The sequence below is a fragment of the Aythya ferina genome (assembly GCF_964211825.1).
Source record: "Aythya ferina genome assembly, chromosome: 2".
NCBI lineage: Eukaryota > Metazoa > Chordata > Aves > Anseriformes > Anatidae > Aythya > Aythya ferina.
Window position 1 is genome coordinate 132,255,100 of NC_140297.1, and position 25,422 is coordinate 132,280,521.

Consider the following 25,422-nt stretch of genomic DNA (forward strand, 5'->3'; position numbering starts at 1 on the left):
TCGGCGATCACATCTGCCAACTCCCTTAGCACACGCGGATGCATCCCATCGGGACCCATGGATTTGTGTGTGTTGAGCCCACTCAGATGCTCCCAAACCACTCTCACATGCACCAGGGGGGAACCCTCCATTTCCCAGACCCTTTGTCCTATTGCCAGGGGTGAGGAGTCCCGGGGGAGTGTCCCTGAAGCAATGACTGAAGCAAAGAAAGCATTCAGTATCTCTGCCTTCTCAGCATCTCCTGTGACCAGGACACCCCTCTCATTCAGCAAGGGACCCACATTATGCCTAGTCTTCCTCTTGTTGTTTACATACTTGAAAAAAAAAAACTTCTTATTATCCTTTATCTTATTTGCAAGCCTCATCTCTAGGTGGGCTTTAGCCTTCCTCGTCACGTCCCTGCAGGCCCTGACAACACATCTCTATTCCTCCCAAGAGGACAGGCCCCTTTTCCACATTTCATAGACCATCCTCTTCCTTTTGATATTATTGATGAGCTCCTTGCTCATCCACGCGGGTTTCCTGCCCCCCTCCCCCGATTTCCTATTCTTTGGGATGCACTGATCCTGAGCATGGAAGAAGTTCTGCTTAAATGTAGCCCAGCTCTCACAAGCACCCTTGCCTTCTAGCAAACTATCCCATGATATACTCCCAAACCGGTCCCAGAAGAGGTTGAAGTTGGCCCTCCGAAAGTCCAGGGTAGCAATCCTGCTTTTAGCCTTACTTCCTTTACCTGGTTCCATCTGGAACTTCACCATCTTATGGTCACTGCATCCCAAGCTGCCCCCAACCTTCACATCCCTAACAAGGCCACCCCTGTTGGTAAGAACGAGGTCCAGGACCACCCCCCACCTCGTCAGCTCCTCCACCACCTGCATCAGAAAATTGTCCTCAACGCATTGTAGGAACCGTTTGGACTGCTCGTGCCTGGCCGAGTTGCTTACCCAGCAGATGTCTGGGTAATTGAAGTCCCCCTTGAGGACCAGTACTCGTGATCATGAGACTAGTAGCAGCTGCTCGTAGAAGGCCTCATCGACTTTCTCCTCCTGATCTGGAGACCTGTAGTAGACCCCCACCACTGTGTCTCCCATACCAGCCCACCCCTTAATTCTTACCCACAATCTCTCCACTTGCCCTTCACCCTCCCCCACGTGGAGCTGGGTATACTCTAATTGCTCCCTCACATAAAGGGCAACTCCACCCCCTCACTTCCCCAGCCTGTCTTTCCTAAAGAGGACATAGCCCTCAATGACAGCATTACAGTCATGTGAGCTGTCCCACCACGTCTCAGTGATCGCAACAAGATCATGGCCCCACGACTGAACACAGATCTCGAGCTCATCCTGTTTATTTCCCATGCTCCGTGCATTGGTGTACAGGCACTTTAGGGAAGCGGCAGGTGCAGTTACTCCTGGGGGGATGCAAGAAGAAAATACTGGACAGGGGATCAGAAAGGCTACCTTCTCTGAGGAGCCCTCAGACAATCCTATGGGAGAGCTCAGAAGTTTTTCCCTGTCTTCAACAGTGACAGTAGTGACAACTTCCCCCAGCCCTTTTCTGTCACCTTTAGCTCCCCTCCCTTCCCCCATCAAACCTAGTTTAAAGCCCTGGTAATCAGCCCAGAGAGCTTGCTCGCCAACACACTTGCGCCCCACTTGCTCAGTCAGTGTCTGTCCTTAGCCCACATACCTGGCCTCTCTAAGGTCTGCCCAAGATCAAAATACCCAAATCCCTGGTCCAGACACCACCCCCTCAGCCAGTCATTTACCTGTCCTGTTCTGCTCCTTCCATCTGCATCCCAATCACCCAGCGGGAGGACAGAGGAGAACACTACCTGCACCCCCGATTCCCTCAACAACCTCCCCAGGTTGATATTCTTCATTTTTCTAATATCAGCTTCCCAGGATCCAACCTGAATGACTATGAGAGGATAGTAGTCCTCCGGTTTAATGAGTCATGGCAGACCCTTCCTAATGTCTCTGACACGTGCCCCAGGAAGACAGCACACTTCTCTGGCTAGGTTATTTGGGCAGCAGATAGGAGCCTCAGTGCCCCTCAACAAGTAGTCCCCGATCACCAGGACTCTCCACTCTTTTTTAGTGGCACGGGTTAAAATGCGGTGCTTCACTCGGCCCTGATCCTTATGTTTTGCACTTCCCCCAGTCTTGACTCTCTTCTTGGGACCAAGCTGGTCCTGTTAGTGCATCCTGTGTCACGGCGCTCCCTAGGGACTACTTTTATAACGTCGGGGGTGGGTGGGCTATTGTCATCCGTGGCTCCACCCTCAGCACGTCAGCGCCCGCGGCGGCACAAACACAGCTCCTGCCTGCTCAGGGATGTAGTAGTTGGTGATTCCTCTGCTGTATGCACACATTATTTTCTGTCTGTTATTCGGGTCTTGAGAAACTTTTTAGAATTAAGAATGGTACAGCTGAGTAATATTGGGAGATTCAGTTGCTGAATTATTTTAAAGTATCTGACTAGTAGAAGAGAAAGGGGAATTACAAGCAGTAAATTTCAGGGAAGTTTCAAATGCAGCTCTGGGAGTGTGTGCCTGTCCCGCATATATGAATGGTAACTCCAAATCCACCAAATAGATTTTATAAGCATTGTATCTGCCAGACTGGAAATAAAGATATGTAGCATAGCAGGTGATTTTCAAGGAATACTGACAAATTCAATCAAAGTAGTCCGTCATGTAAAAGGCAGGTAGGAGATAACAAATGAAATCAACCTTTCACACTTTTATATCACTCTGCCATACCATCTTTTAAGGCACTTTAAGGCATATGTTCAAGAGGCCACAATGACAAACTAATAATTAAAGATAAAAGAGAAATACCAATTATTGTTTTTGACTGAAGAGAGTATTGTAAACCAGTACCGCAGTTGAAAGTGAAGGTTTAAAATGGTCAAATAAATTGTAACTTTTTGTCAATTGTGTTATGAAACTGATATGAGTTTTGCATAACATTAACTGGAAGTAAATGCTGTTGTAGATGTCATGAATCTCTATAGGAATGTTTTTGTTACTAAAGAAAAATGAAAAAGAATTCACTATGAACAAATATATGCCAATAATTCATTCGGTTGAAATCCTGAGCCTGAACCTGAATCACGTCTTCTGTAAATTGAAAAAAAAAAAAAAAGAAGAAAAAAAAAGAAAAAAAAGAAAAAAAGGAGATCAGTGCTTTTATTTATAAGTTTGGATGACAAAGTTTTTCTTCCCCCACAAAAAATATATTAATAAATAATAATAAAAAAAAAAAAAAAAGACCAAATTTTTTGTTCACAAATGACTCTACAGACTACTACAGCATTTTTTTTTCTGTTACCCTACTCTGTAAACCTGACAGGACTTTTCTCTATGCCACTGAACTGGCTACATGTGAGACAAATTCTATGACAACAGGAAAATATATAAATTAACCCAAATTATAATAAAATAAAGATTTAAATATTTTCAGATGCTTAGAAACTTTTGGCAAATTTTGTACTTGAATATGTTTTGAAATAGTACTCTGCCCTCCCCCCCAATATTCTTCCTGTTTTTATTTATGAGACAGTATTGTTTCATACAGTATGACTTTATGCAATTTCCAGCATAGTCTGGAAATTCAAAACATAAAGTAATTTGATAAATAGCCAATGGTTGTGCATTTACTGCTTCTGTGCATCATACTTCCAGAACAGTTATCATTTCAAAGATAGCCACTTATTTTAATTTCAAGGTTAAAATAAGGTTAAAATATGCTTTCCACAAATTTTCATAGCCTCTATTGCTGTAACATTACTGTTAGAAATTATTCACATTGCAAAAAACAGTATCAAGAAAGTTAGGAAGTTTTATTGGTTTATTTGTTTTTGTTCACTTCCTACATTTTTTATAAATATTCTTCATTCTTTTTATGCCCTTCACTTATTTCAGTAGTGACTTTAGCAGCAACTTTAGCAGTTTAGTAAACTGTAGGTATGGTATTTGTCTCAAAGGAGTTTCTAGACATTTTAAAGCTTGCATGGCAGTAATCTCTGGAAAGAGATAAAATGTGCTCTGTAATTTCTAATATTTGAACTAAATGTTTCTTAATTACACACTGTAATGGATGATTACCAGGTTTATATCCATACTATAAAGTGTGAAATCAACACATCTGGTATATTTTACACATTCACTATGCTGTTGTTTTTAAGGCAAATTTAATTTTACCTACTCTGCCTGAAGCAAGTAGGGGTTAATTCCTGTCTATAAAAAATGAAGCTGCATGATTAATAATATATATTCATGGATTTCCTAATACCAATAAAAATTCAAGCTATGTGAACAATTTATGTATAATTTTGAACACAGACTAAGGATAATCTTTGTTTCTAGCTTGAGTTGTGAATATTTAGAGACTTTTAAAGTACCTGAATATTTAGTCTTAAAATGTTGTATATAAGAGGTCCTAAAAGAATTCTCTATTCTGTTAAATTATTACCTGAATTGTGTTTTCTTGCACCACACAACCCTTAAATAGGGTGTGGAAGAAATTTCTGCATTTTGGAAACAAACAAACAGAAACAAACAAAGAAAAAAAAGTTCATTTTCTTTAAAGATTAAAAGAAATAGAAGCCATTACAAAAACATGTAAGACTCATCAAACAATCTAACTTTGGCATCAGAAATGTTTCAGGGAGTGAGATGTAAATTGAAAGGCTGGCTATTTTTCAATTGTGTGTGTAAGTAAAAACAGTGGCAGAAAGAATTACACAGAGGCAGATAAAAGGCTGCATAAAATCAAAAGTTGCCAAGGAAACAATGATATTGCACCCTTCCCTAGGAGAAAATCAAAAGAAAAAAAAAAATCTCTTGGGATAAATCCTGCCTGGGAAGGAAAATAAAATAAAATAAAATAAATAAAATAAAATAAAATAAAATAAAATAAAATAAAATAAAATAAAATAAAATAAAATAAAATAAAATAAAATAAAATAAAATAAAATAAAAGGCATGAAACATAGTGAGGAAAGAGCTTCCTGTTGTGTGAGCCCACTGAATTCAGAAGAATATCTACATGTTAGGTAAATGTACAGGGCAGCTTCCAAGATCTCCTTGTTACCTCAGCTGTTTCTCGTCTTACTAAAAACTGTGTTGACTAACCACTTTTGGCAAACATAGTAATTTTATTACTTATTTAGAATCACAAAACAGTTTTGGTTGGTAAGAACCTCTGAAAGAGAAAAAGAATTTCATTCTCTAAAACCAGGTGAAGCAGCTCAAATTTAACTCAATTTGAGCTGAAATTTGAAGATCTCACAATGTCTCTGAGCAATTTACTCCAGCACTTATCCACCCACACAAAACAAAATAAAACAAAACAACAACAAAAAAAAAATTAAGGAGAATTTCCCTTGCTGCAACTTATGATCCTTGCTGCTTATCCTTTTGGGGTGCACGTCTGAAAAGTTAGCACCTTATTCTCTAGAACTATATATATAACTTTTTTATGATGATAGGTGGTGAAATAATGCAATTAAATCCCGTCTGAATTTTCTCTTCACCAGACTAAATATCCTCTGACTCTGCTCCTAATCTCCAGCCCCTGACCACTTTGGTAGTCCTCTGCCAGATCACAGAATCACAGAATCACAGAATTTCTAGGTTGGAAGAGACCTCAAGATCATCGAGTCCAACCTCTGACGTAACACTAGCAGTCCCCACTAAACCATATCCCTAAGCTCTACATCTAAATGTCTTTTGAAGACTTCCAGGGATGGTGACTCCACCACTTCCCTGGGCAACCTGTTCCAACGCCTCACAACCCTTTCAGTAAAGAAGTTCTTCCTAACATCTAACCTAAAACTCCCCTGGCGCAACTTAAGCCCATTCCCCCTCGTCCTGTCACCAGGCACGTGGGAGAACAGACCAACCCCCACCTCGCTACAGCCTCCCTTGAGGTACCTATAGAGAGCGATAAGGTCGCCCCTGAGCCTCCTCTTCTCCAGGCTGAACAAGCCCAGCTCCAGTTTTCCAGACCTATGTACTAGGAGTGAGGATAAAGCTAGGCATATATTCCATTTACCAGTGATGAGAAGAGGCAAATAACCACCACGTAATGGTTATGTTTTTCCTGATGCAACCACAGTGGAACAATGCTGACTCATGTTCCACTTGTCCCTCATGACATCCAAGTTCTTTACTCTATGGTTGCTACCTAGCCATCATCACCAATATGTACTAATGGTCAGGTAGTTTTGTACAGGACCTTACCTTACCTTACCTTACCTTACCTTGCCTTGCCTTGCCTTGCCTTTCCATCTTTGTTGAACATCATGTGGTTTATGTTGCCTCACTTCTTTAGCTTGTTAGTGTCTGTAATTAATGACTGTGTTGAACAATCTCTCCAGTCTGTGCCACATGCAAACTAGCAGAGGATGCATTCTGCCCCACTGCCCAGGTTATTGATGAAGACAAGAAATAACACCAACCTTAGGATCTGTTCTTGAGAAACATTACTCAAATCACTGCCATGTAGACTTTGAATTGTTCACCACAACCCTTTGAATCTGACAGTTCGGCTATTTTTTTGTTTAACTTACAGATGTCAAGTTTGTCTCCCTGGTTTGATTACCAAGATGCTTAAAAATATATGAAGTTCAGGATCTCATAAATTAACATCGTCAGTTATGTGATTTTTCTTATTAATTTACATTTGATAAATACTATATTTCCAATGACTTTATGTACTTAAAAACTTACAAAGTTCAGAATGCCTTAAATTAGCATTATTAATTATGTGATTTTTCTCATTAATTTATGTGTGATAAATACAATATTTCCAAGGGGTTCACATCAAATCTACCAATAAACTTTTTTACATAGTTTTGGCTGTACTTACATAAAGGACTCAGGACTTTACAGGACTATACAGGACTTTATGAGTACCTTATGACTCAGCAATTTCAAAGACATGTCACAAATCATAAAGAGGTAAAAATCTTCACAAATCTTCATATGACATATCACATAGTTTATAAATTATCTTTTTTATGGAAACCAGAACATCTTTTTTCAGCTAGCTAATTCTTCAGAATGTTATATTTTTTGTTTGTGATGTTATTTTGTTGTTTTCCTTATTTATTATTATTATTATTATTATTATTATTATTATTATTATTATTATTATTATTATTATTAAGATGGATATCTTGTTATGTGTTTCAGATCCATTTGACTTGCTTTTTTAGGACAGTTGATTCAATAATAATGGCTATGGAAAAAGTGTGAATGCCCCATTTATCTCTATGTGCAGTAGCTTTTATGCTTACTGATGATAACTTTTAGCATTAAATCCTTCATCAGAACAAGTACCAGAAAAAAATAAAAAAAAGGCATGATCAACACATGACTCCAATGGACAGACTCTTCTGCTATCACCAATAAACTGGATTAACAGATAACAGATACTTTTCTGCTACCCATTCAATGCAAAGTGTAGAAAAGCCTAGTGGGCCATTTAAGAATTTCAAAGAAATGTTTAACTCGGAGAAGCAACAATGAGAAATGTGTGACTTACTAAAAAGAATTCAAAAGGCTAGACAGCAGGTATGATCACAATTTAAAAACAATGTATAAATCACAAAAGCCAAGCACATTTTAACCGATTAGCTTAGAATTATTTATTTTTCCTGGTTTTGGTCTTTAAATGTTCTTAAAATATTACTGAGAATGTTGTGTCCTACCAGCTTTTAAAACTCAGTGCTTCAGTTCTGTGAACAGCCCTGTTGCATAGTGATGACAGCCAAAGAAGTGAAAATATCTTTTACAGTTCTCAAGGAGTCTTTTACAACCTGCAATAGTAATGGAAAGTTTACTGCATAATTTTCCATTATCTAAGGGTCTGACAAATTAAAGAGAGCCAGTGACACTTTAAAGAAAAAAGTAATCCAGTCCGATGCAGTACCTGAGCTCTACAATGTTATATTTGATACCATTTTCATTTCTAACAATTATCACACATAAACATAGGGTAACCAAATCCCCAAAGTTCTTCCAACAATGACCAGAGAATGATACAGCCATTTTACAGTTTTCTGTTTCATAAATGGCTCTGAGTAGGAACACATTCAGGCCCACAAATACTTTTCTAGACTTTTCTGTTTCATTGTATAGAATCATACAATAATATAGGTTGGAAAAGATTCTCAAGACAATCAAGTCAACCATCAAACTGACCTACTAACTCCTATCACTAAACCATGTTCCTCGGTGCCACATCCACACATCTCTTAAATACTTCCAGGGATTGCAACTCCACCACTTTCCTGGGCAGCCCATTCCAGTGCTTGACCAATTCTTCTCCAGGACAAAATTCTTTTTAATGTGCAATCTAAACTTCCCCTGGTGCAACAAGTTACTAATACAATTTACTAATGTTCTGTCAATTGTCACCTGAGAAAAGAGATCAACACCATCCTGGCTGCAATCTCCTTTCAGGTAGTCATAGAGAGTGACAAGGCATACCCTCAGCCTCCTCTTCTCCAGACTAAACAACCCCAATTCCCTCAGTCACTCCTCACAATCTTGTTTTCTACTTCCTTCATCAGCGTCATTGGTCTTCTCTGCACATGCTTAAGCAACTCCACATGCTTCCCGTAGTGAGAGGCCCAAAACTGATCAGAATATTTGAGATTTTTAAAAAAGGTTGGTTTTAAATAAAAATTATGTTGGACATTGGGAACTGTGCTAACCATTGCATTTGTAAGTACCACCTTTTAAGATCAAAGGAGCAGGCAATTCCAAAATTTCAGTTGTCAAACAGGTTGGGCAAAAGCCCAGCTTGGCTGAGCAGGGATCTTCTAGAGCTTAGGTGGCAAAAGAAATGAGGTCAGGTGACATGGGAGGACTTCAGAGATGCTGTTCACTGTCGCAGGGAGATAACTTGTGCAGTCAAAGTTCAAGCAGAGTTGAGGCTGGCCAATAATGTGGGAGACAATAGAAGTGGCTTTTTAAAATATATATGCTAACAGCAAAAGGAGGACCAGAGATAACATTGCTCCATTACTTCATGAGGATGGTCACTTCACAGAGACATAGACAAAGCAAAGAGATTTTATGTCTTCTTCACCCTTGTTTTCAACACTGGAATCCACAGAGCCCTGAGAGGCAGAACTGTGACTATGAGAATGATAAACTCCTGTCCAACCCTGAACATGTGAAGGATTTGCTGCTCAAGCTGGATACATTTGTCTGTTTGGTCTGATGAGATTCATCCCACGGTACTCAAAGAGTTGGCTGATGTTATTGTAAGATATCTCTCAATTATTTATCAGTGGTCTTGGGAATCTGGACAGGGTGGTTGGGCACTGGAACAGGCTCCCCAGGGAAGTGGTCAGAGCACCAAACCTGCTGGAGTTCAATAAGCATTTGATACCATTTATATGGTATCAAATTGGTATTAATACTCTCCTGAACATTTCGAGTTTTGGGTGGTCCTGTGTGGATCCAGCAGTTGGACTTGATGATGAGGCACAGCTTTGCTACTTGGTCGAGGGAAGTGATTGTCCTGCTCTACTCTGCATTTGGTGTGGCCTCACCTCGAGTACTGCGTACTGTTCTGGACACCACAGTACAAAATGTATGTAAAACAATTGGAGAACATCCAGAGAAGGTCTACAAAGATGGTGAAGGGCCATATAGGGGAAGACGTATGAGAAGCAGCTGAGATCACTTGGCCTGTTCAGCCAAGTGTAAAAGAGAAGGCTGAGGGGAGACCTCATCACAGTCTACAGCTTCCTCATGAGGGGGAGTGGAGAGGCACCTATTCTCTTTAGTGACCAGTGATAGGACCCGAGGTAATTGTGACAAGCTGCAAAAGGGGAGGTTCAGGTTGGACATCAGGAAGAGGTTCTTCACTGAGAAGATTGTCACGCACTGGAACAGGCTCCCCAGGGACATAGTCACAGCACCAACCCTGTCAGAGTTTTAGTGTTTGGACTATGCTCTCAATCATATGATCTGAATTTTTGTGTAGACCTGTGTGGTGCAAGGAGTTGGACTTGATGATCCCTGTGGCTCCCTTTCAACTCGGGATATTCTATGATTCTCCTCTGTTTGACAATTTTCCACTTCTGGATGGTGAATGTATTAACATACTTGTCTTGTGACTTAGGGGCCATTTGAAGGGGGAAAAAAAAAAAAAAAAAGTGTAAAGCAAAATTAGGGTGCAGCGTATGAGTGGAGCTTACTGTGAAGTCTTACAAGTCATTTCTTTCCATTCCATGATCTACTCATTACCAGTCAGTTGCATTACCAATAAGTTGCATATCAGACCAACCACGTATACACCTGACTTATGGAGTGATGGCGAGAGAAAGTAGACCCAGAGCATGGTGCTGAAAATGTATGAGTCAGAGACCTGGCTGCAGTACTGTCTGAGACAAAGCCAGTTGTCTGAGGCTGACTCTCACTGTCTGCTGTTTGACAGATATGAACACTATACCAGGAAATGCTAATGTTGGGGCAATGAAGGGACCTAGTGTCTGACTTTGTGCAGACAAGCCAGTCCTCCACAGACAGCTCAAAATACATGCCTCAGACTCTGGTGTATCTTGCATCAATAGCAGTCTTGCTGTCAGTGGTGTTTCATGCTGCTCATTTGGCTGCCTGTGGATTAGGGAAAAAGGATATAACAAAATAGGTTTATTCCTTGCAACAATGGAGAATGGATAGACAATACATATCCATTAACACTTCTTGTGCATATATTTTCACCTCTGATTAACACACCCATCTTTCAATTATTATTATTTTTTATTATTTATTTTTTTTTTATTACATACAAGTTTGGAAATCATATAGGGGGTTATTAAAGATTTGTCTACCAGAACAGAAGCTCTACTCAGAGTGAAGTGTTTGTCAGTTAACTGAATACAAGTTAATGGCTGATTACAATTTCTTCCGCATGCACTATGCTGATGGTGTTATAGTCAGTTCCTGAGACCCATAAAGATGATGGTTTTCTAGAAAAGCAACAAAACTGAAAATATGTCCAATAATACCCAGAGAGATATTCAGAGAGAGATATTAAGTAGTTGTAAATGTATTTAATAAAGTAGATAAATAGGCTTTCCTATTTATGCCTAGATTCTTCAAACTTCTGACAGTCGGAAAAAAATACCTTTATGAAAGCAATTAGTAAGATTTCTTAAGAACTCAAATGAAATTATCTTTATATAGCAAAAATATAATTTTTCAAAGCAAAAAAAAATGAATGTAATATTATTATTTCTGGCTTGTTCTATTATGTTTATGAGAACAAAAATCTATTTGAGGGAAATAATATTTCTGTAATAAGTTTATTCCACAGCTTCTTTCTGTTTCTAATGCATAGGTAGAGATCTCATCTGCACTGAATTTACCTTCATTCCATTTTCCAAAAGTATTTTTTTCCTGATAGCATAAAAACAAGTTATGAATGTAACAAAAGATGAGCTATAACACTTTTTAAAGTTTTTGTTTTTATTATTTTTGAGAGTATGGAAAGTAGATGGAGTCTTAAAGGAGTCTTTACAGCACAAGCAGTCTTTACAGTGTATGCAAATAACTCCCTCCTAGATAACTTAGTCTTTTTTAAAATACCAGCTTCTACCAAAAGCATCCTACCTCCTGCCTCCCTGTTCCCTTCATTTATGTATGTCCTTATGTATTTATCCTTCATTTATGTATGCCTTCCACATACTCCAGGAATACCCTAGACTGCTTCTTAAAGGTTGTATTGTATTTCCAGCATAAGTCCCCTATGAGAACAACTGGTGACTGTGCACTTTCTGCCAGCTGTCTATAGAATGCCTCATCCATCTCTTCATCCTGGTTTGGCAGCCTATAACAGACCCCCAACAGGATGTCTGCCTTGTTGGCCTTCCTCTGATCCTTATCCATAGGGACTCTACCTTACTGTTCCCAGTCCCAAGCTCTACAAAACTGAAGGTCCCACCAGGTCCCCCCCCACATTGGGTTTGCAGAATTCTGCAGTTTCTACACCCTTCCAGTCATCCTCCCAGTCTGGAGTTCTGTTTTACCGGCTGAAAAGTCAACATTGAGCTTTCTGCAAATGGCACCTAATGGTAGTTTGTTTCTTGCCATTGTCTCCGTTGTCTTCATTTTTGACCATATATCCTTAAAGGAGTCAACATTCATACATAACCTTACAGTTAGAATACTTCAAAGGAAACAAACATCCTTGAATCCTTTACTACAGTGAAGTTTAAACCAATAGCTTAGTATAGTTTCAATGCTTCAAAAATGATTTTGATAGTTCACTTTTGAAGTAATATGTTCTGCATAAAACCACATACTCATATATACAATAACTCTAGGAAAAAAAAAAAAAAAAAGAAAAAAAAAAGAAAAGCTTTAGAAACAAGAATGTTGTGTGGAACAATGTCAAATGCTTTTGCTCCATGTAGATGACACCAGTTGCTCTTCCCTTATCTACCAATACATTATATTTTACTCCTGTTCTGTGTTTGTTTTTGTTGTTGTTTATTTGTTTGTTTTAATAAAATTTGTTCTTTAAGGATCTGACAAACATACCTTGTGTGCCCTCTAAAATCTCATCACCCTTGTAACTTGTTTATGGAGAAAGAACACACACCAGTATTTTCAGTTTCTACAATTGAGGTAACACTGCCTTAAATAGTCCACACAGGAATCAGAACTCTGTGTCACTGAACAGGTTGCTAGCAAAAAGATTTGGGGCACAGAACTTCCTCTTACCCAAAGTAACCAACAGAGTGGAAAGAAACATTGTTGATAGAACTATGGAAATTTAAAGAAATAAAAAATAAGCAGATTTTCTTTTCCTTCATTCCGAAGTATTATTTTATGGTAAACATTCATAACACTTTGTATATACTCAGGTAATAAATACATATAAATTTACAAAATTCTTGAATGGAAAGAGCATTGAAACTTTTTCTTTTCCTGTCTTAAAAGTATGATTTCTTTTTCATCTATTGAAATAACGAGTAGGAAAAATTCTATTTCAGAGATCCTGGAAGAAACTGTACAGTGGAATAGTGCCTATGTAGAATTCTCTATGTACAGATTTTCTCAAACCAATCACACATTCTGTGATACAAGGAAAGAATAATTAATGCCAAAGCCTCTGATAGTATATTTTGAAGTGATAAGAAGTATTCTTATAAATGGCTCAGGATTCAAATTAGGATTAAATAAAAAAATAGGATTTATTGAAAGAATATAAAGGAATAGAGGTAAACAAACAGCGCTGGGTGCACCGGGAGTCTCCGCTCCACCAGGACGCACACCAGTTACATCAAGCAGCTGATTTTTATGCTCCTAGACTAATACATATTCATTACTACTTCTAAAAAAAAATAGATTATTAAAATTAGCTTCCGGGGTGCAGTCCCTCCTACTGGAGCATGCGCAGTCTCCTCTGGGGTCTCTTCTGGGGGTCTCTAGGGGTCTTTCATGCTGAAGGCTCATAGTCTTCCTCTCCACCTTTGTACTTACTGGGCACCATACCAAGTTTACGGAACATCTTCTTCAAGTCTTGTCTCCCAGCCGCCCTTCAGCTTCTTTCTCCTTCCTCTTTATCTCTTGGCCCCCCCTAACCAGATACCAAAGATCCACATAGTATCCCATAACAGTCACTAGTTGTTATCAGTTGTTCTGAAACTCCCAGACACACGAGTAATTAAAACATTCTTCCCCAGCCATTCACAGACACATCTATAGCAGTGTTAGAAATAGAAGTCCGGAATAACAAAAGCAAACAGGTTCATAAATTTAAGAAGTGATAACTTGACTAGAATGAGGGGGAGACTGGGACACACTGCATCTGTGGTTCAAGAATTAAATTGCCAGTGCAGGGCCCAGAGGCAGACAGGATTCAAACAGAATTGTTCTTTATGGACACGAATTGTTAAAACATTCCTCACAATCCCTTATCTTCTTTTTAACATCCCCAATTCGTGTCACTTCTGTTGTTAATAACTGGATTTCATCAGTCCGTTCTTGGAGGGTCCAATTCTTAAACATCATAATTGACATATCCCCTTCCCTTTTTAATGAAGTTATTACAAATGTACTATTTATCACCCGGTGTATTAATAACGTAAGGCAAGGTATCATACAAGGTATATACAATAACATAATTACACCACATGACAATAAAAATAACACTCTTTTAACCCATGGTCCACCAGGCAGCCATGAAAATAAATCCCATTCCATATCCTTCCAGGTTTGTGTTTGCTCGCTCACCTCCCCCCCTTCCTTCTCTGGGATGGGAGAGAGAAATGGGAAAGTGAAGCCTGTGAGTTGAGATAAAAACAAGAAAATAATAACAATAATAATAATAACAATAATGATGATAATAGTACTACTAGTAATAATGTGTACAAACAAGTGATGCACAATGCAATTGCTCACCACCTGCTGTCCGATGCCCAACCTAACCCCGAGCAGTCCGGCCCTCCTCCCAGCCTGCCTGCTGGCAGGACAGTGAGAAGCTGAATTTGGCTTGGTCCTTGGCTTGGTGTAAGCACTGCTCTGTAACAATTAAAAACAATTAAAACACCAGCATATTATTAACATTCTTCTCATCCTAAACCAGAACATAACATTCTATCAGTTACTAGGAAGAAACACCCTTTTTATCAATCTTTAAACAGCAATTACTAAAGCTAAATTTTCCACAGACTTCTCCTTCTTGTGCTAGTAAATAATCCAAAGCTAGGCAATTTTGATACAAAGCAGTTCTCATCTTTATAACTCATTTAAATCAGTTCTCATCATTTATAACTATTTCTATTACAGCTAATAACCTAATTATTCTATTAAGTATATATACTGGGGTCCTATAGTCCCAGGATCTGTCTTCTGCCCACGTAGCTGGATCATAATAGGCAAACGCCTTCAGTCAAGGAGTTAGGCCTGCTTTCAGGGTCACTTCAGGCTTGTGTTACCGTTCGGCCTGTCAGGGTGATCCAGCTCCTGTAAAACGAATCACAATTTTATATAGGTTTAAAAAAAAAAGTTTTTTTTATGTTATTTTCTCGGGACAACCTGATCTTAGTGTGGGAGAAGTCCGGTCGAGGCCCTCTCACTCGGCAGTCAATACCCATAGGGGTTGCCTCCCTCGGTAGACCATACACACCGCAGTGGAGGGTCCTGCCCCGGTCTTGCCTCCTCCCTTTTCTCCCTTTAGGCTTGTCTCCTTTATTTAGCATCCTTCATTCATGCAGAGCCTCGTTGCCAGAATATTAGTTCTCCCTTAGCTTGAGTTTCAGTTTCCCAGGAGCGGACTCAACCCTCCAAGTTTCAGTAGTTACTGGTCCTTTTATTCTGGATGCGTGGGTCCCTTTCTGCAGTTCTCACAGCTGTTTCAGTAGTCAGTAAAACAAGGTACAGTCCCTCACATCGGGGGTTCAGTGATTCTTCCCTCCCATGGCTGCTTGTTGAAACACTTTCTTTTTTATCTTCTGACAAGTTAAATAACAGTTATCTAATTTGCTTTGCCGTATGGCCCTTTCCAGGTTCCTGTAGCAGGATTCATCTGATAGCCACGGCTACATTCACATTTGTAGCCACATTTCAGGTTGATACAGATTTGACTACAGATACCAGGGTTTTGGCATTCATCAATACCTCCACAGTTTCTCTTGTTTACAAACTCAAACCCAGCTGGACAGTCACATTCATTTATGTTGCATTCCTTCAGGGGCTCATCACCCCAGTCCTTGCAGTCTCTCTGCTGGTTACACACTTTATTGATATCAATGCATTCTCCACTTCTGCACTTGAATTTGCCAGGTCCAGAGCACTGAATACAGTTTGCTTCATCAGTGCCATCCAAACAGTCTCTCACACCACTGCACTGCCTACTCCTATGGACACAGTTCCCATCTTCACATCTGAACTGGTCTGGTCCACAGGTCCAAGAAGGGCAGTTAATTTCATCACTTCCATCCTTGCAATAAGGATCTCTGTCAAATCGCCACTTCTTGTAGATATATTCACCTGAGCCGCACTGCACCTCACTCACAGAACACTTCACCGGAGGTGCAGGCTGGCAGCCACACTGCTCCAAAGATTCATCCGAGTGGTCGGAGCAGTCACCTTGACCATTGCAGACAAAGCTTTTGGAAATACATTGTCCACTACTGCATGTGAACTCTGCTGCACTACAAGTCACATTGCCACAATTCTCTTAATCTTCTCCACTGTCACAGGCTTTTTCACCATCACATTTCCATGACACTGTTCTCATATGACACAGCTCAGCACTTTCGTCAGACCCATCTTCACAATCCGGGTCCCCATCACATTGCCATCTGTTTGGCACACACTGACCACTGTTGCACACAAAGATTTAGCACACATCTTTTTCACACAAGCACTCTCATCACTGCCATCTGAGCAGTCTTCACATTTTAATCTAGCACCGTCGGCAGCAGTGCACAGTCAGGCGAAGGCGAGCAGCAGGCAGAGCGCCCCGCACCGTCACCTGTGTCACTTATACTACTCCTATTACCCATGCTGTTAGTGTCAGTGGCATCCTCCTTTTCTTTTTGCCACTGACCATTTACCACAAATGGATGAGACACATGATTACTAGTTAGGAAAGAGAGTGTAACGTCTGTTATACGGCTGCAGGCAGTGCCAGCTGCAACCTTAGGTTTGTGAAAGAGCCTGCCGGTGGTCATTTGGCAGTGTAATCTGCGTCTCTGCACTCCTGCCCTGCAATAGAGCTAAGTCGTCATTAGTAATGGTTATAACACCAATCTGGGGACTAATAGTCTTTTTTGCATTGCAAGATAAACCTTTTATAAAAAGAATGCTTGAGTGAAGCAGCACAGCCGCTGCTGCCGCTGCCTCCATGGTTCCGTCAGACAGGCTGCAGGGTCCTGATGTCCGCCCCTCTGCTCTGTGCCGACTCGCCTCACGGTGAGAGTCGACTGCCGGTGTCCACTGACGCCTCTGATCTCCCGTAGCAACTTGATCTCGGATGTTCCGCAATTACTTCAATTTCCCCGCGTTTTGCAGCTTCTGTCAGGTCTATTCTTTGTCTCTCAGAGCCGTCCGTGGCTCTGCAGCGTCCCAGGGCTCTCTCCATCCAGCGGTAGTCCCTCCGTAGTTTCTCTGGTCTCCCAGCGCCGCTCCAGTCTCTCGGCGCCGCTCCGGTCTCTCGGCCTGTTCAGGTCTCAGCGAGTCCAGGTCTCGGCCTGTGCGGGCCTCATATGTTGCAGGAAGCACAGCCGAAAGCACCAGTAGAGTCAGATCATGCTCCTGCCTTGTTCTTGTCACAGTCAAAACATTTAAGAGCAAAAATAGGATACACGAGATACACAAGATACACCGGGCCCATATATTAGGCACCACCACTCAAACTTGGATAAAACAGCACTTCTTTTCAGTCTGTCAAGCACTTCGTTCATCTCTGCCCACTCCCCTTGCGGAGAGTACAGAACCACGGATTGGAACTCTGCACTCGCTTTGCAGCAACGCTGCGTCTCACTCACACAGCACAATCGCACACGGAGGCCTCCAGCACATCTCATTCATACCACAGGAATATAACTTAGAATGATAACCAACCAAATAAGTATTGTCTCTGACTGTGTTCTTCGTGAAGTGACTTGTAACACTTTGTTTCAAACCCTTACACTTACACAAATACTTTCAACACAAAATACGTACAATATGCAAATATTACAATATACAAAATTTCAACACAAAATACAACACAAAATACATACATAAAAACACATACAATTATTAACACTCCAGTTAGTATCCCTCCAGCAGCCGAAAACATACCGTTTGTCTGCAGTTTCAGGAGATCTTTGCTCCTGCGGTGAGCAGCCGAGTGTGGAGTCCCCTCCGAGCAAAACGCTCAGGGTGCACCTAGGGGCGTCCGCGCTGCAGCTGATCCCGCAGCCGAGCAGAGTGTCTCCTGCCTGGCTCTCCAAAATGACTCACAGAAAGCTGACTCCACCATCAGTAAGATTGTAAAGTAGGTATGTTTACTCAGTTCCATGCAGCACGGGGCGGGTAGTCCCACCAGAGTCGTGCACGCCTAACGTGGCAAATTGCTCTAGTAAAGAGTTACATATACATGAACATTCCTATACATATACATATTCCTAACCTGTCCCTTTGTGAACAGTCCTCCTTATCTCAGACCCCTTGATTAAAATCTGAACCATGAGGTTGTTTTTGATCTGGTTCTCGGTGTCCGAGAGGCTCCTGTTATCTGGTGGTATAAGTGCAGCACAGGCACAAATGCAGCACATATTCATTCTTAATCAATTGCTCTCTAATTTCTAATTCCATTGTTTCAGCTTGCTCTTTTCCGGATCCACAGGTATTCTACTATTAATGTTTAAAGCCTGACAGACCCCGTCCTCCGTGGATCAAAATACATGGGGTCTTAAGGGTTCTTTTGGTCATTCTATCATATAATACTGGATCATTTTCAATTTACTCTTTAATTTTCTGGGGCCCCTATTGTTCCAATTTCTAATCATTATTCATAATGGACTTTTTGGTCATATATCTGGTAATTTGCTCCCTTTCTGGTCCTTGGTCTTCGATTTTATCTGACCCATCCGGGAATTTTACTAGTGGCAATTCCCACAGCCCTTGGTTGCCCCCAGTGAGAGTGTCTTGCAGGGGGTTTAGGACCTATCACCCACCCACGTATCACTCCATTCACCAGCCCAGCCCCCCCCGACAGGAGATTAGAACCGGTGAGAAAACAAAAAGACCTCCACGCTGACTTTAGAAGTCTCAGTTACACTCTCACACACAAACACGGGCAACCGTACCTTTACCCAACCGGACGGTATCTTACGAATCAGTCGTCTTCGTCCAGAGTCCAACCGGACGGTATCCACAAGCGTCTTCGTCTGGGATCGAACCAGACGGTATCCAAACGACTGTCGTCTTCATCCGGTTCGATTCCGGACACCGGAACCCAACCGAACGGTATCCAAACGACCCTGTCGTCTTCGTCCGGATCTTCGCGCGCAGAATTACGGGCAAAAAACAGCCGGCAAGGGAGCTCAAAAAAAATCAAATTCTTTGCTTACCTTTATTCAGGTTCAGGATGGCATTAGTCCTGATCTGACTCAAACAGGAGCCACCAAATGGTGGGGCGCCTCTCCTAGATTAAATCAGAATTCAGGAACTATAGCCATCCCGGACGAGCCCCCAAATTGTTATAAATGGCTCAGGATTCAAATTAGGATTAAATAAAAAAATAGGATTTATTGAAAGAATATAAAGGAATAGAGGTAAACAAACAGCGCTGGGTGCACCGGGAGTCTCCGCTCCACCAGGACGCACACCAGTTACATCAAGCAGCTGATTTTTATGCTCCTAGACTAATACATATTCATTACTACTTCTAAAAAAAAATAGATTATTAAAATTAGCTTCCGGGGTGCAGTCCCTCCTACTGGAGCATGCGCAGTCTCCTCTGGGGTCTCTTCTGGGGGTCTCTAGGGGTCTTTCATGCTGAAGGCTCATAGTCTTCCTCTCCACCTTTGTACTTACTGGGCACCATACCAAGTTTACGGAACATCTTCTTCAAGTCTTGTCTCCCAGCCGCCCTTCAGCTTCTTTCTCCTTCCTCTTTATCTCTTGGCCCCCCCTAACCAGATACCAAAGATCCACATAGTATCCCATAACAGTCACTAGTTGTTATCAGTTGTTCTGAAACTCCCAGACACACGAGTAATTAAAACATTCTTCCCCAGCCATTCACAGACACATCTATAGCAGTGTTAGAAATAGAAGTCCGGAATAACAAAAGCAAACAGGTTCATAAATTTAAGAAGTGATAACTTGACTAGAATGAGGGGGAGACTGGGACACACTGCATCTGTGGTTCAAGAATTAAATTGCCAGTGCAGGGCCCAGAGGCAGACAGGATTCAAACAGAATTGTTCTTTATGGACACGAATTGTTAAAACATTCCTCACAGGCTTGATAAAATATTAAATTAGTAGACAAAGTAGTGATTTTTGTCATTAAATAAGAGTTTAGGAAAAGTAGTTATATGAATTATTAGTTGTTTGTATTATATATATATATATATATATTATTTATTTATTTTCACATTTTTCCTTTCTTTTTTCTCAGTTGTTTGGTAGGGAAAATACAGTAGAAGCAGGAAATTTATGGTATTTCAGTCAAATCATAGGAGACAAATGACTGAGATGAAGATTTTAAGTTAAAACTCGTGTTAACTGTTAAAAAAAATTTCACCTGAAAGGCATTAATACATTGAATTACATTGTATTAAGAGAAAGAATACATTGAATACATTGAAAAAATACATTGTATTAGCTTTATCCTGAAAAAGTGGTGTGATTACACTATCAGCTTTTCCTCCATAAATAACAATTTACAATAAATTGATTTTTTTTTTTTAATTTCTTTTTAAAATAGAAGTTGACTGCAGTTTTTCAGCTGACTTTGCTACTCTTTCTGAAACAGAATTGCTTCCAAGCACACATTTAAAAGTAAATTAATGCTTTTAGTTCTGCAAGTTTGGCTGAATCAGCACAAATATTGCTGAGCTGATGACACCTTCTATACCAGAAGGAGCTGAAATCCAGCACTTAATGAAGTCTTCCCTAATCTTTTTGGCAATTGAAGGAATAGTTAAAAGTTTTCTTAAATTTTTGTCGCAAGAAATGGAAAACAAATATATCTATATGCTTGTACCATGTTTGTGACATGGTTTAAAATGGATGGTATTACATTTCTTTTTCCAAGGTCTATAAGCCAGCTCAAAGCAATTGATCAGAGATGGAAAATCACCTCTCTGTGACATTAAAAAAAAAAATAATAATAATAATAATTTTTTGAGTGATAAATGTGAAGAAGACAAATATACATATGTATATATATATATTAGTTTTTCCTTTCCTGTATATTAATTGTCAGGATTTTTTCCTCTGAAGCATCTTCAACCAACAGTGATTGAGAAGAAATCTGTTACTGCCAATACAGAGGATTCAATAAGCTGGGCCCAATATAGTGGGCTGTCTTCCTTCCTTTTCCTACATATTCCTGTTAGTGAAACCAAGTGCCAATGATCTGTGAGTTTATATTTATACCTTAAACTGGTGTGTATCTTGAATATTATGTGTCAGGCAATGATATGAGAATTTTATCCTGAGGATGAAGCTGAGATTTGGAGGCAGTCATTTAAGCACATTAAGTTACCATGAAACCCACTGAAAAGTCTAGGATACTCTAGCAGAAATGTACTTCAAGAGTTTGGATGATTAATTTCTTATTCCAGTGCGGGGTAGGACTGTGAAAAATATGATCTAATGTTCATTGTAAAGCCATGGCAAAAATGATCTTTTCCCTATTAGATCATTAGTATAAAATATACATTTAAATAGTGCTGCCAAAGTTGTTTTTTTTTGTTGTTGTTGTTTTTTTTTTTCTTTTGCATCTCATCAGAATGAAAATAGTTGTCTTTATAGCAAAAAGAATAATACACATAGACAGATATGATTAAAATATTAATTTCTGCTCTTATATACAAGTCAGAAAGAAGTTAGACTCCTTAACAGTTTCATTCAACCCTCTTTTTCTCTACATATGTCAGACTCATTGACTCACCTTTGACACTGTAGCCTAGTAAAAATGGTATCATTATTTCTAGTCACATGACATAGATTTCTCATTAATGCAATGATGCAAGTCTTTTCAGACTTTTTCTGGATTTGTCTTTGGTGTTCCTGAGCTTATTATGGCTTGTTTTAACTAGTGTGTCAAACTATCCGATGGTTAGGTGAATTACACCTAAATGTAGCATTATGAAATCATCTGATTTTACATCATAAGAATTACACCTTATATGGTAAAAGTTTAACTATACTAAATAATCATTGTCTACCTAAACTTGAGTGTTAACAAGAAAAGAATATCAGCCAAACAGAAAGTTATAAAACACAAAAATAACTGCAGGTGGGACTACAAAGGAAAAACAACTCCACCAAAAAATTCCAAAGGACTCATGACACTGCCTGCTTGACTTGGTACTTTTCCATTGGGTGAGGGTTTATATGAGGACTCACTGACTTGCTGGAAGATTTCTGAGCAGCAGAGAGAGGGTAAGAATCTAGAAAGACTGCATATATCAATTTTACTTCTATTAGTATTGGGAATGAGCTGTAATTGGATCATTCAGAGAGAAAGTGTTAATATCATTGTAGTTATTTTTCATCTTTAATTTATTATCAAAATTTTGTTCATACTTTCAGTAGTTTCTCTGTTCCATGTGTGCTATATATCTTCACAAAAGTAGTGCAGGCATTGCAGAAATCAAGATCCTTTTTCAAGGAATTATCATCAGCTATCTAATTAATATCTAAATTCGTAGTTATGTCTTTCAGAAAACTTAGGAAATCACTGCTTGGAAAGAAACTCAAGCAACTTCAGGAAAGGGAAAGGAAAAAAACAATACATGTTACTGAAAGACTGTGAGTGTTCTCTTTTGGCAAATGGTGCTTTTTACTACTTAGGCCATATATAATGCAGGCATCATGCTAAAGATAATCAGCCATGGACTGGACAGTAGAAAATGAAATTGTGATTACGAAAAATGTATTTGTAAGGTTAATTTCATTTGTAAATAATTTTGTATCAGTATATGGACCAACCATAAACCAACCATAAACCAGCATCCTTGGGTGGATCCTATCTGGCCCCATGAACTTGTGACAGTCCAGGTAGAGCAGCAGGTCTCTAACTGTTTCTACGTGAACTGTGGGGGGGTTTCTTCTCTCTGTCCCAGACTTCTAGGTTGGGAGGCTGACTGAGTACCCCAAGGATAAATGGTCTGGCTAGTAAATGCAAAGAAGGCATTAAGAACCTCAGCTTTTTCCTTATTCTTAGTAGTCATGTTACAACCTGCATCCCATAAAGAATGGAGATTCTCCTTGGCCCTCCTCTTGCCATTTATATATTCATAAAAACATTTTTTGTTATCTGTTATTATAGTGGCCAAGTTAAACTCTTGCTGAGCTTTAGCCTCACTGATTTTCTCTCTGCATATACTGTCAACTTGTACTCTTCCCAAGTTGTACTCTTGTACTTTTGTTCCACCAGACATAAACTTTCTTTTTCTCCTGGAGACTCAGCAAAAGGTCCCTGTTCAGCCATGCTGGTCTTCTTCCCTGCCAGCTCATCTTATGGAACACAGGGACAACCTGCTCCTGTGCCTTTAAGACTTCCTTTTTCAAGAGCATCCAGTCTTCCTGGACCCCTCTGCCCTTAAGGAATAACTCCTAAGTGACCCTCCTTACCAGTGCCCTGAACAATACAAAGTCAAGTCCAGAAGTCCAAGGTAGCAGTTTTACTGACCCCCCCTCCTGACTTCACCAAGAATACAGAAATCAATTATGTCATGGTCACCCTGCCCAAGACAGCCCCCTACCACCACATCTCCCACCAGTCCTTCTCCGTTTGTGAAGAGCAGGTCTAGCTGGGCAGACCCTATGGTAGGCTCGCTGACCAGCTGAGTCAGGAAGCTGTCTTCCACATACTCCATGAATATCCTAGACTGCTTCCTAAGGGATGTATTATATTTCCAGTATATGTCCAGGAAGTTAAAGTCCCCCATGAGAACAAGCACTGGTGACTGAGTAACTTCCACCAGCTGCTATTACAATACCTCATTGTCTCTTCATCCTGTTTTGGTGGTCTGTAACAGATCCCCCCCAGGATATCCACGTTGTTGGCCAACCCCCTGATTCTTATCCACAAGGATAAGGACCTGTTAATTCCCAGTTCTGAGCACAACAGCATCGAAATACTCCCTAATATAGATAGCAATGTCAACACCCCTCCTTAGTTGCCTGTCCCTTCTGAAGAGCTTGTAGCTGTCTATTGCAACATTCCAGTCATGGGAGTGGTCCCACCATGTTTCAGTGATGGTAACTAGGTCATAGTTGCTGCCGCACAATGGCTTCCAGCTCCTCCTGTTTGTTTTGCATGCTGCTTGCATTGGTGTAGATGCACTTGAGTTGCACCATTGCCCTCACCCTCAGCCCTGGGACTGCTCCCCCAGACTCACCTCTATCAAGCCTCATTTCCCCCCTGTCTCCCTTCATACCTAGTTTAAAGCCTTCTTGATGAGTCCTGACAACTCCCATTCTAGAGTCCATTTCCCACTTTGAGACAGGTGAGACCCATCAGGCCAGGTGCTAAATAAACCTCCCCATGATCAATAATAATAATAATAATAATAATAATAATAATAATTCCTTCTGATGGAATCAGCCTCTCAGCCATGTATTGATCAGCTGGGCCTTCCTTGTCTACGCAGCATCACTCCCAACTGCTGAAGTGAAAGAGAAAAACATCGCCTGCACACCCCTTCTCTATCCAGTAACCGTCCCAATCCCTTGAAGTCCCTTTTGATAGCCTTCAGGTTTCTCTCAGCAATTTCATTGTTGCCAGCCCTGTTTTGCCTTTCTTGTCTTACCCTTTCTCCCTCCTGTTACTGGAAAAAGTCCTTCAGGTGAACTATCCTGTAGACCTTGTTTCTGTTTGGATTCCTTTTTTCTTTCCTGCTTTACTTTCAGTCTCTCTCTTTTTTTAAATGCAGGCACCTGGACATCAAAGTTTTTGTCAATTTGCTAAGTTGTGGGAACAAAAGAGTTATATTTGATTATATTTTTATTCATTTCCTTTTAAAAGGGAGCTGATGGTAGGTATTCATAACACACATACTTTTGTTTTTTGTTGTTGTTGTTGTTTTCTCCTGATCTATCCTTATCTAAAATAATTCCTCTACGACTGCTTTCTAAACACTTCTCTTTCTTGAGGAAAAATACTCTCTTCCTTTTTTATTAACTATTTTAAATAATGAATAAGATCTGCATCTTTCTGTTTATATTAGTTTTCTATGCTGCCATGTCTAAATCTAGTCTTATGACAATGCTAACAATAATAAATTATAATTGACTTGCACTATGTCTTTGTGTTAGGCAGCTTGTTTCTCTCTAGGATATCTAATTATATGTTCAATTTGATTCTTTTTCTAGTGTGATTAATAAAAGTTGCAATCTAATTTCATAGTAATGGTTTTGTATCTACATGAACTTCAGAAAATCATGTCCCTTTTATGTGTTTTAATATATCTAACCCTACAAACTTAAGTATGCAGAATATACTCATCTCTTTTAAAAAACTCAGCTAGATTTTCAAAAGGCTAACAAAGTTCCAGGCTCACACTGAATACCCAAAGCTATTAAAAAACTTGAATGATTCATTACATCTGGGACTGGATAAAAATGAACCTCAAAAAATAATTTTCCTTACACTTCCAAAATCTTGGGTTTGCCTGAACATCGGTTTGAGTTCAAACAAAACTACAG